Source organism: Dromiciops gliroides, chromosome 1 (genome assembly GCF_019393635.1).
Source record: "Dromiciops gliroides isolate mDroGli1 chromosome 1, mDroGli1.pri, whole genome shotgun sequence".
Classification (NCBI taxonomy): Eukaryota; Metazoa; Chordata; class Mammalia; order Microbiotheria; family Microbiotheriidae; genus Dromiciops; species Dromiciops gliroides.
The window spans coordinates 258,880,353-258,890,409 of NC_057861.1; positions in this window are offsets into that span (position 1 = coordinate 258,880,353).

A 10,057-nucleotide genomic window follows, 5' to 3' on the forward strand; every position below is an offset into this window, starting at 1 on the left:
CCATATATAAAGTTTTGTATTAACCTTGTATTATTTCATATCTAGTTTAGCAACTGTCTCAGAGCTACTCCTTACTTGAGTTTTGTACCAGTTTCTTTTTTGAAGAACTTTGTTCCTTATGTGTCCCTGGTGATTTCTTATCTAGATGGGAATGTGGAAATTGTGTCAGTCATTATTAGATAAAGGGCTATTTTGATTGGTTGCCCTAGTACCCAGTGGGACACTGGTTGGTGAACCAAGTTTTTCTATTCTAAAAGATTCAAAGATTACTTACTTGACCAAATAGCCTAATTTTCTATGTGTGCTTTCCAGAATATGCAAGGCATTCATCTGCACCATCAGCAAAAATGGAGGCATAATATCAATACTAATCTATCCATCCTGGAAAATTTGAGATTCTGATGTAAAAGCAAGGTACCTTCCTGAGGCTCTAGCTTCACAGGACTTTCCTTGCTCAGTGTACAATCATTAACATTATATAATGTTTATATATATATATATATATATATGTATATATATATATATATATATATATATATATACATATAAGATTTTGAGATCCACATTTTAATTCCTTCTTCCCTTCCATCCCCCTCCCCACATTAGTCATATTGGGAAAGAAGAATCAGAAAAAGGAAATATCTAAAAAAAAGTTAAAAAAATAATGTGGTTCAATCTGCATTTAGATTCCACAGTTCTTTTTTTCTGGATGTGGAGAGCATTTTCCATGATGAGTCCTTTGGAATTGTCGTGGATCATTGTATTTCTGAGAAGAACTAATTTGATTATCACACAGTGTTGTTTTTACTCTGTACAATGTTCTCTTGGTTTTCCTCACTTCACTCAGCAACAATTTACTTCTTTCTAGGTTTTTCTGAAATCTGACTGCTTATAATTTCTTATAGTACAATTGTATTGTGTCATTTGAAAATATATGGGGGTATCTATCTCTATTCTAGGTTTTAGGGAATTTAGGTGGAGGTTCTAATATATTACTACTTATAGATTAGAGACAACCACAAGTCTTTGGCATTAAGTATTTATTAAATCATATTAAATGTTAGTAAAGTAATTCTTAGGCAATTATTTTCTTAAGAGAGCTCCTGTATCTCCTTTCCCATTTGGCTTTTCAAGCTGTTGACTTTTTTCTCGTGACTCTCCTGTATCACTCTCACTTCTCTTTCCGTTCTTTCCTCTTTCCTTCAAAGTTCCTTTTGAGTACTTCCGTGGCCTGATACCAATTCATATTTTTCTTGGAAGCTTTGGATGTAGGGGCCCTGAGGTTGTTATACTCTTCTGAGGGTGCACCTTGATCTTCCTTATCACTGAAGAAACTTTCTATAATTCTCAACTTCCTTTGCTTCCTCATCTTGCTGTCCTTTACTTCACTTTTAACCCCCTCTTACAGGGGTACCCTACTTCCAAGCTACACTGTCCCAAGATTCAGAGGGTCAAAGGAGTTTTGGTTTGAGGAAGGACAGGTTTTTCTCTTGCCTGACCTGTTCTCTGGTCCTAAGATAACCTCAAGCCAACTTGCTAATTAACCAGCCAATAGAACTTTGTGTGCTGTGTTTCTTTACATCAATGAGCCTGCATCACTCACCCACCTGGGCCATCCATCACTCAAGTTTTCTTCCTGGTTCCCTGCTGGTGTGGGATAGCTGAATTCCTCCTTAGGTCCCAGAGAAACCCCTTTATTCCCTGCCCCCCACTCAGCCAGCCATTCAGCCCTCTTACCATACCATAATCTTAGTTCCAGAAGATGCTGGCCCTGCAGCTGATTTGGAGGCCCAGGTATAAATTCCTTTGGCGCAACCTGCCTGGAGACTGTGTTGGCATGATCGCAGGGTTAGACTCTTCTAAAAGCCAAGCACAGGCCCCTCTAATCTGTTTTTGGATGGAAAATAATATCATCTGGTCTTTTTGTGGATTTTGCTGTTCCAGGGGTTGTTTTATTGCTGTTTTTTGGAGTAATTGTGTCAGGAGCTTTGTGCATTTGATGTCTTTCCTCAGCCATCTTGGCTCTGCCCCTAGGTTAAGTCATATCATTAATTATTTATCTAATGATTTTTCCATTTATTTATTCATCTTTATTTATTCATTAATTCATTCATCTATCTATCTATCTTTCTATTTATGTATTTACAGGGCAATGAGGGTTAAGTGACTTGCCTAGGGTAACAAAGCTAGTAAGAATCAAATGTCATAGGCCAGATTTGAACTCAGGTTCTATTGAATCCAGGGCTGGTGCTTTATCCACTGAGCCACTTAGCTGCCCTCTATATCATTATTTATGAAGAAAAATATTTCACTATTGTTTTATATAGAAATAATGTTAGAAAAATTGAATCTTATGATTTATTTTTTTTCTTTGAAATGTTTTAATGTCATGAATATGTTGAGATACTTGTTGCTTTATTTTATATACTGGACAACTGAACTAACAGTTCTTATTTATTATTCAGACAGCTATAGACAGAACAAATAAATAACAATTTTATGAGAGGGATATCTTAGTCTGTTGAACTGGCAGTTTGGTATGACACAAAATGCTTATTTGACATGTACCCTCATTTGGCAGCTGAATGAAAATTACAAAAATCCCTTAAAATATAGGCTCATATGTGTATATATATGAGAAGGAAGATGTGTCTTTGTAACATTTACAAAGGGAAAAGCACATAAAATATTTAAAAAGAAAATGGGATTTCTGCAAAAAAGGACAGAACTAGTGCATAAGTTCTTGAAACATACATACACATACATATATCTGTATAAATTGTTAAGGCAATGAACAATCTCTTGTATCAGGTTTCACCTGAGTTGCCAGGGCTGCCAAGAGAAAGAAGTGAAAAAATAGCCCTTGAGGCCTGGACAATAGCCTTTGCAAAACCTTTGAGATAAGAGATGGAATTTCATACAGAAGCAACAACAAGTAAGTTAGTTTGGCACATGCATTGTATGAACAGGAGAAATGCAAAATGTAAAATAAGCCTGGAATGCTAGCTTGGTACCTAATGTGAAAGTTTGGCCTTTCTTTTTTTCTTGGTTATATCACTCAACTCAAGAAGAGTTGGTAAAGAGATGCCATCTGAGAATGGGTTTTAAATTTCTGGGTAACAGCCTAAAATAGAGAAGATGTAGATGCCTGACCAGAGACTAACAATCTTAATTTAGCACCCCTCCCCTACTTCTTTTTGATTAAACTTGCTTGGAAAGCCATCTACAATTGATACCTCTACTTCCTCTAATTTGACTCTATTTATAAACTCTCTGGAATTGGATTTCCAGTCTCATTACTCAACTAAAACTACTCATTCAAAGTTACCAGTGATCACTTAATTGACAGTTCTAGAGGTCTCTCTAATCCTCATCCTTCTAGACCTTTCTTTGGCTTTTGACACTCTTCCAATGGGTACTTTCTCCTCTCTTAGTTCTTTTTTCTTCCTTCCTTTCGTTCCTTTCATTCATCCCTTCTTTTTCTTTCTTAATCTCTCTGTCTTTCTTGTAGTATTATTACCTTGGCCTTCTTTTCTTCTGCCTCTATACTATTTTTCTTGGTGATGTTATCAGTTCCCATGGATTATATCAGCATCTCTATTCAATTGCTTTATTCAGTTCTAACCTCTCCTAACCTTCAACCTAGCATCTCCAACTGCCTAACCAGTTAGATATTGCACTATATAAAGTACTGGGCCTGGAATGAGAAAATCCTGAGTTCAAATCTGACTTCAGACATTTCCTAGTAGTATGACCCTGAACATGTGACATAATCTTTGTCTACCCTAGCTTTCTCAACTATAAAATGGGGATAATAATAGAACTTATCCCTCAGTGTTGTGTCATTTAAAATCTAAATGTGGGTTCTAATATGCCCCCCCAGTCTTGGGGGGAGGGGAAGCTGGCTAAAATCACTGATAAATTCAGCAAGATTTTAGGCTTTTAAAGATTTATTAAAGTTTGGATCTGTTTGATATAGCCAGAGAGACAGAAACTTTTCCTTTCCTAGCAGCCCACATGAAATTCTGCCACCAAGCAGATGTCTTGAATGACAAGGGGGAATCCTGTTCTCCTGCAACCACCTGCTTCTTCCTCACCAAAAAGAACATCCTTTCAGTGAGCATCCACTTCCTCATTACTCTCTCCCTCCCCAAAATGGAGGTCCTTCAAGCAGGTTGGTTGAGATTTGTCTCTTGTTGACATCAGTAGTACACCAACATGTCACTCAGGGCCATCCAGGTGTGGCCTCCATCCAATTCAAACAATACTAAATCAATCAGTTGGGACCCCTGAGTGTCTGCCAAATTCCATTATTTTATCACAGTGTTGTTGTGAGGATAAAATGAGATAAAATGTCTAAAGCACTTAGCACAATATCTGGCACATAGGAGGTGATTAATAAATGTTGTTCCCTTCTTTTTGCTTTATTGTGCATCTCAAATTAGATGCCAGACAGGTATATTAAACTCAACATTTCCAAAACTGAACTTATTATTTCACCTCAAAAATACTCCTCTCTTCCTGAACCACTTTAGTACTTTTAAAAGTACTACTTACTGTCTACCAGTTACATAGTCTTCTAACTTTTATGTTATCTTTGATGCACTATCCCACCCCTATATCCCATCTATTGAAATGTCCTGAGGATTCCAACTTTATAACATCTCTTGTATATATGCATTCTCTCCAGGCCACACTAAATTGCCACCCTGATGAAGGCCCTTATTTGTTCATTCCTGAACTGTAATAATCAACTTCTGATTGTTCCCCATAGTCACACGTTTTCTCATCATTCCTTTACATTTTCATACTCAGCTGCCAAAAAACACCTTTCCTTTTTCTTTGATTACTTTTTTTAGAGGCAATTAGTAACATTTCTAGGCCAAATGATATACACAGCTTTGAATATAGTTCCAAATTGTTTGCTTATTTTTTTTCCAGAATGACTATATCAAGTCACATCTCTACTAACAGTATGTTAATACAACTATTTTCTCAAAGGCTCTCCAATGTTGTTTTGTTTATTTTTCTTTAACTTCACCAGGCTGCATCAGGTACAACATAAAAAAGTTTCTTTAATTTTCATTTCTCAAATTAATAGTGATTTGGAGCACTTTTTTCTATTTAGTTATTGATGTTTTAGACTTCTTTTGCCATTTCATATACTTTGCTCATTTATCAAATGTGAAATTTTACTTGTTCTTATATATGTGTATGTAATGGAAAACTATTGTGCTATAATGAACCAAGAGTTCAGTATTATAGAAATCTGGAGCAGCTTGTATGAACTGATGACAGGTGGGATAAACAGACAATTTATCCAATATCAACAACACAGTAAAATGAATAACTTTGAGAATTGTAAGAACTCTGATCAATTCAAACATAATTCCTGAAGACCAGTGATGAAGAATAGTACTCACAATCTGATACCAATGTGATAGATTCAATATGTAGAATGATACATGCATTTTGGACATGATTGATTTGGGGATTATATTTCTTGATTGTTACAAAGGTTTATTTTTCTTCTATTTTCCAAAGGAAGCTGGATGGTGGGAGACAAAATGAATGCCTATTAATTGAAAATAACTTTTTAATAAAATCCAATCTCCTTTTCCTCAGTTCTCATTGTTTCCACTTATCTGTAGTGTTTTAATATCTGCCTCTGTTTACCATCTTCTGGTATAGGATCTTGGATCTTGAGTTTTCTTGGCACTGTTCTTATGATCATTCTCATCCAAGTCCTTCTCAGTCTCTTTTGTAGGATCATCAGCCATACATACATAGTTGCTAGATTTAAAGTTCAAGTGAATGCTGAGATTTAACAATGTTTTAGAAAAACAAGATTTTAGAAAAGAATTTGACAAATCTCTCTATGCTCTTCTTGGAATAGAGAGAGAAATTAAACATATAAGCAATAGCATTCATTGGCAGATTTTCCTAACTGTATTTATAATGGACCCAGAGAAAAGTCATTAATGGTTCCATATAAAATACAGTAGAAGGTTGCTGGGATTAACATAAAAAAGACTTGATTTTAATCAAATGCAGAAACTTCCATCAATTAGAGCATTAAAAAGTGAAAATAAGTCACCTCAGGAAGAAGTGAAGTGAGTCTAACTAGTAGGCATAAAGTTTCAATTATTTTCCATAAGAGGAATTCTGTGAAAACTATTCTGTGACAAATTCCTTATCAAGAAAAATAACCATGTGCATTACTTGAAGAGCTTATAGTTCATTTCAAAGCACATCTCAATTGCTGATTCATTAGAAAAGTTAAATTTCCAATAAACTGGTATAGAAGCTCTTTGAAGGTAGGTACCTTGTTTTTAGCTTTCTCTGTATTCCCAGTACTTAGCACAGTGCCTGAGATATAGTAAGGGATTAATAAATGCTTGTTGTTTGACTAACTTGTGGCTTGTACTGTAGCTGAGCCTTTTGGTCATGTTTTTTTTTTTTTTTAACCATGTCACTCACATCCTCCCTATAATATTCAAATATATCAAATACTGTTGACCATAAAGCATTTCAAAACACCTAAACCATAAAAATACTCCAACGGAACACCTGTGGAGAAGAATACTCCAAGGAAAGAGGGCAAAGAGATGAGGATAGCAGTAAATATAATGCAGAGAAGTTCAAACATGAGGTGGTTTATCCTTATCTAAGCCATGTTATAGTTAATAAAAAATATCCTGCTATCTTCCTTCATACATTTGCATGTATCTCTCTGTAATGGATTTAAACAAAAAAGATTTGAGACTGTAGGAGTCCATGGATAATGGGGGGTGTCAGAACAGAATTAGCATTGCCACAACGAAGCAAGCTGGTACAAATGCCCTAAAGCATTTTCTCACATAAAAGAGGAGAGGGAGGGAAAGAAAGGGAGAGAGATAGAAAGACATAGAGAGAAAATAAGAATTTATCCCAGGGATAGAAAGCCATTTTTTCTTTGCTCCAGCAGTCCAGCACCCCCTAGAAAAATTTGGAAAGATCAGTTTTCATCACAGACTTCCAGCCAATGTTAAAAACACACTGTCACTCATTTTGGCTATCCAGCAGGAAAGCAGAAAGGTAAGAAAAAAGGTCTTTGCCAATATCTCACATGCTAAAGTGACAAAGGAATATTTCCTAGCTCTGCTGGATACAACACAGTAAGCTCCTGATGTGATGTATCTGGGAAGAAAACTGCTGTAGTTCACAATTACAGTAAGGATTATTTATTATGGTACCGACACAGTAATGTGAGGGAGCAGCAGGGGAACAAGCAGAGCCTTGCTCTTAGTACGGCACTTTTTCAGCTATTATTAAGGTGGAAAAGTGTATCATATATCTACTCACCTATTTTTTAGAAAGGGCTTAAGATACAGTTCTTAGAAACTATCCCAGGAAGATAACAGTGGTTCAGTAGAGAAATGTAATAGAAAAAGTTCCATAAAAAATACAGATCTGTGTGAATTTGATTACTTATGCAAGGGAATTAGACAGGTCACCATTTTCATTCACTACTTGAGTGATTTATTTAGAGAACATAGATTCATTTGAGTGAATAGTATACAAATAGATTAACAAATCAGAATTAACAAATAGAATAGTGGCAATGCTGTTGAAATATCCCATTGCTTTTCATTGTAAACTTAGAAGTAAATAAATCTTTTAATAATTTTACCAATGAGGAAAAGTGAGGCTATACTTCTCCAATTTTGTAGATAAGGAAAAGAATGGTTAAGTCACCCTTAGCAAAAATTACGACAATTGATCATAAACAATTTGAGGGAAAAAACTTTTATATTGAACGTTATTTTGAGCACCTTTCTCAATATGTGTACTTAGTAGATAAATGACAAATGTTTTATAACTTAAATTTAATTGGGCTTGTACAAGAACAGTAACTTACTTGTTATAAAAGGTATCGACTTACATATTTGATGTTCATAACAACCAGATAATGAAAGTATTATTTTCCCAACTTTGTAGACGAAGAAAATGAGACTCAGATTTGATAATTGACTCATCCAACCTTAAAAATTAGTAAATGATGGACTCAGGATCATAACATTTAGGGCTGAAAACCTCTTTGAAGCTCATCTGGTTTCCTCATCTCCAATTTACAGATGAGAAAATTGAGGCATAAACTACTCTTTATTGATAAAATATTTGTTCTTAAGAAGTCAGTGATTCAGATTTTTTTATTTTAATTTAAAATTTTTCTCAATTGCATGGAAATATATTTTTTGAGTTCCAAATTTTTTCTCATATTCCCTTCCCCATTCTCTTTCCAAGGCCAGAAAACAATTTGATATAAGTTATATATTACAATCATGTTAAACATATTTCTACATTAATCAGAACAAAAGGAAAAAAAATTCAAGAAAGAAAAACAAGAACAATAACAAAAAGGCAACAACAAAAGTGAAAATTGTATGCTTCAGTCTGCATTTAGACTTCATACTTCTTTTTCTCAATGTGGAAAGCATTTTTCACGATAAATCTTTTGGCATTGCCTTAGATCATTGTATTGATAAGAAGGGTTAAGTCTATAATAGTTGATCATCACACAATGTTGTTGATACTGTGTACAATGTTTTCTTGGTTTGATTCATTTCACTCAGTATCAATTCTTGTAAAACTTTCCTGGTTTTTCTGCAATCTATCTGCTTATTATTTCTTTCAGCACAATAGTATTCCATTACATTCATATACACAACTTGTTTAGCCATTGCCCAATTGATTTGCATCCCTTCAATTTCCAATTCTTTGCCACCACAAAAAGAGCAGCTATAAATATTTTTGTACATGCGGCTTCTTTTTCCTTTTTTTATCTCTTTGGAATATAGACCAAGTAGTGGTATTGTTGGGTATGCACAGTTTTAAAGGCTTTTGGGCATGGTTCCTAATTGCTCTCCAGAATGGTTGGATCAGATCGCAGCTCCACCAACAGTTCATTAGTATTCCAATTTTCCCATATCTTCTCTAATATGTATCATTTTCCTTTTTTTGTCATATTAGCCTATTGTATAGGTGTGAAGTAGTACCTCAGAGTTGTTTTAATTTCCATTTCTCTAATCAATAGTGATAGAGAACATAATTTTTTTCATAAGGCTGTAGATTGTTTTAATTTCATCATCTGAAATCTACTTATTTATATATATTGACCATTTCTCAATTGGGGAATGACTTTTATTCTTATATATTTGATTCAGTTCTCTTTATATTTTAGATATTAGGCCTTCATCTGAAACACTGCCTGATAAAATTATTTCCCAGCTTTCTGCTTTCCTTCTAATCTTGTTTGCATTGGTTTTCTTTGTACAAAATCTTTTTAATTTAATGTAGTCAAAATGATCCACTCTGCATTTCATAATGTTCTCTATCTCATCTTTGGTCATAAATTCTTCCCCTCCCCATAGTTCTGACAACTAAACTATCCCTTCCTTTTCTAATTTGCCTATGGTATCACTCTTAATGTCTAGATCTTGTACCCATTGTGCCTTTACTTTGATGTATGTTATAAGATGTTGGTCTATGCCTAGTTTCTGCCATACTATTTACTAGTTTTTCCAGCAGGTTTGTCACATAGTAAGTTCTTATCATAGAGGCTAGATTCTTTCAGTTTATCAAAGAGGAGATTGCTATATTCATTTACTTTTTTGTTTTGTGTACCTAACCTAATCCACTGATGCTCCTCTCTATTTCTTAGCCAGTACCAAATAGTTTTGATGATTGCTTCTTTATAATATAGATTTAGATCTGGTACAGATATTCCACCTTCCTTTGCTTTTTTTCATTAATTCTCTTGATATTCTTTTTTTTTTGTTTTTCCATATGAATTTTGTTACTGTTTCTTCTAGCTCAATGAAGTATTTTTGTTAGTGTGATTAGTATGGCATTGAATAAGTAAATTAATTTGTATATAATGGTCATTTTTATTATATTAGCAAGGCCTACACACGAGCAATTTGTATTTTTCCATTTGTTTAGATCGGATTTTACTTGTGTGAAAAGCATTTTGTAATTAATTGTGTTCATATAGTTCCTGGATTTTCCTTAGCAG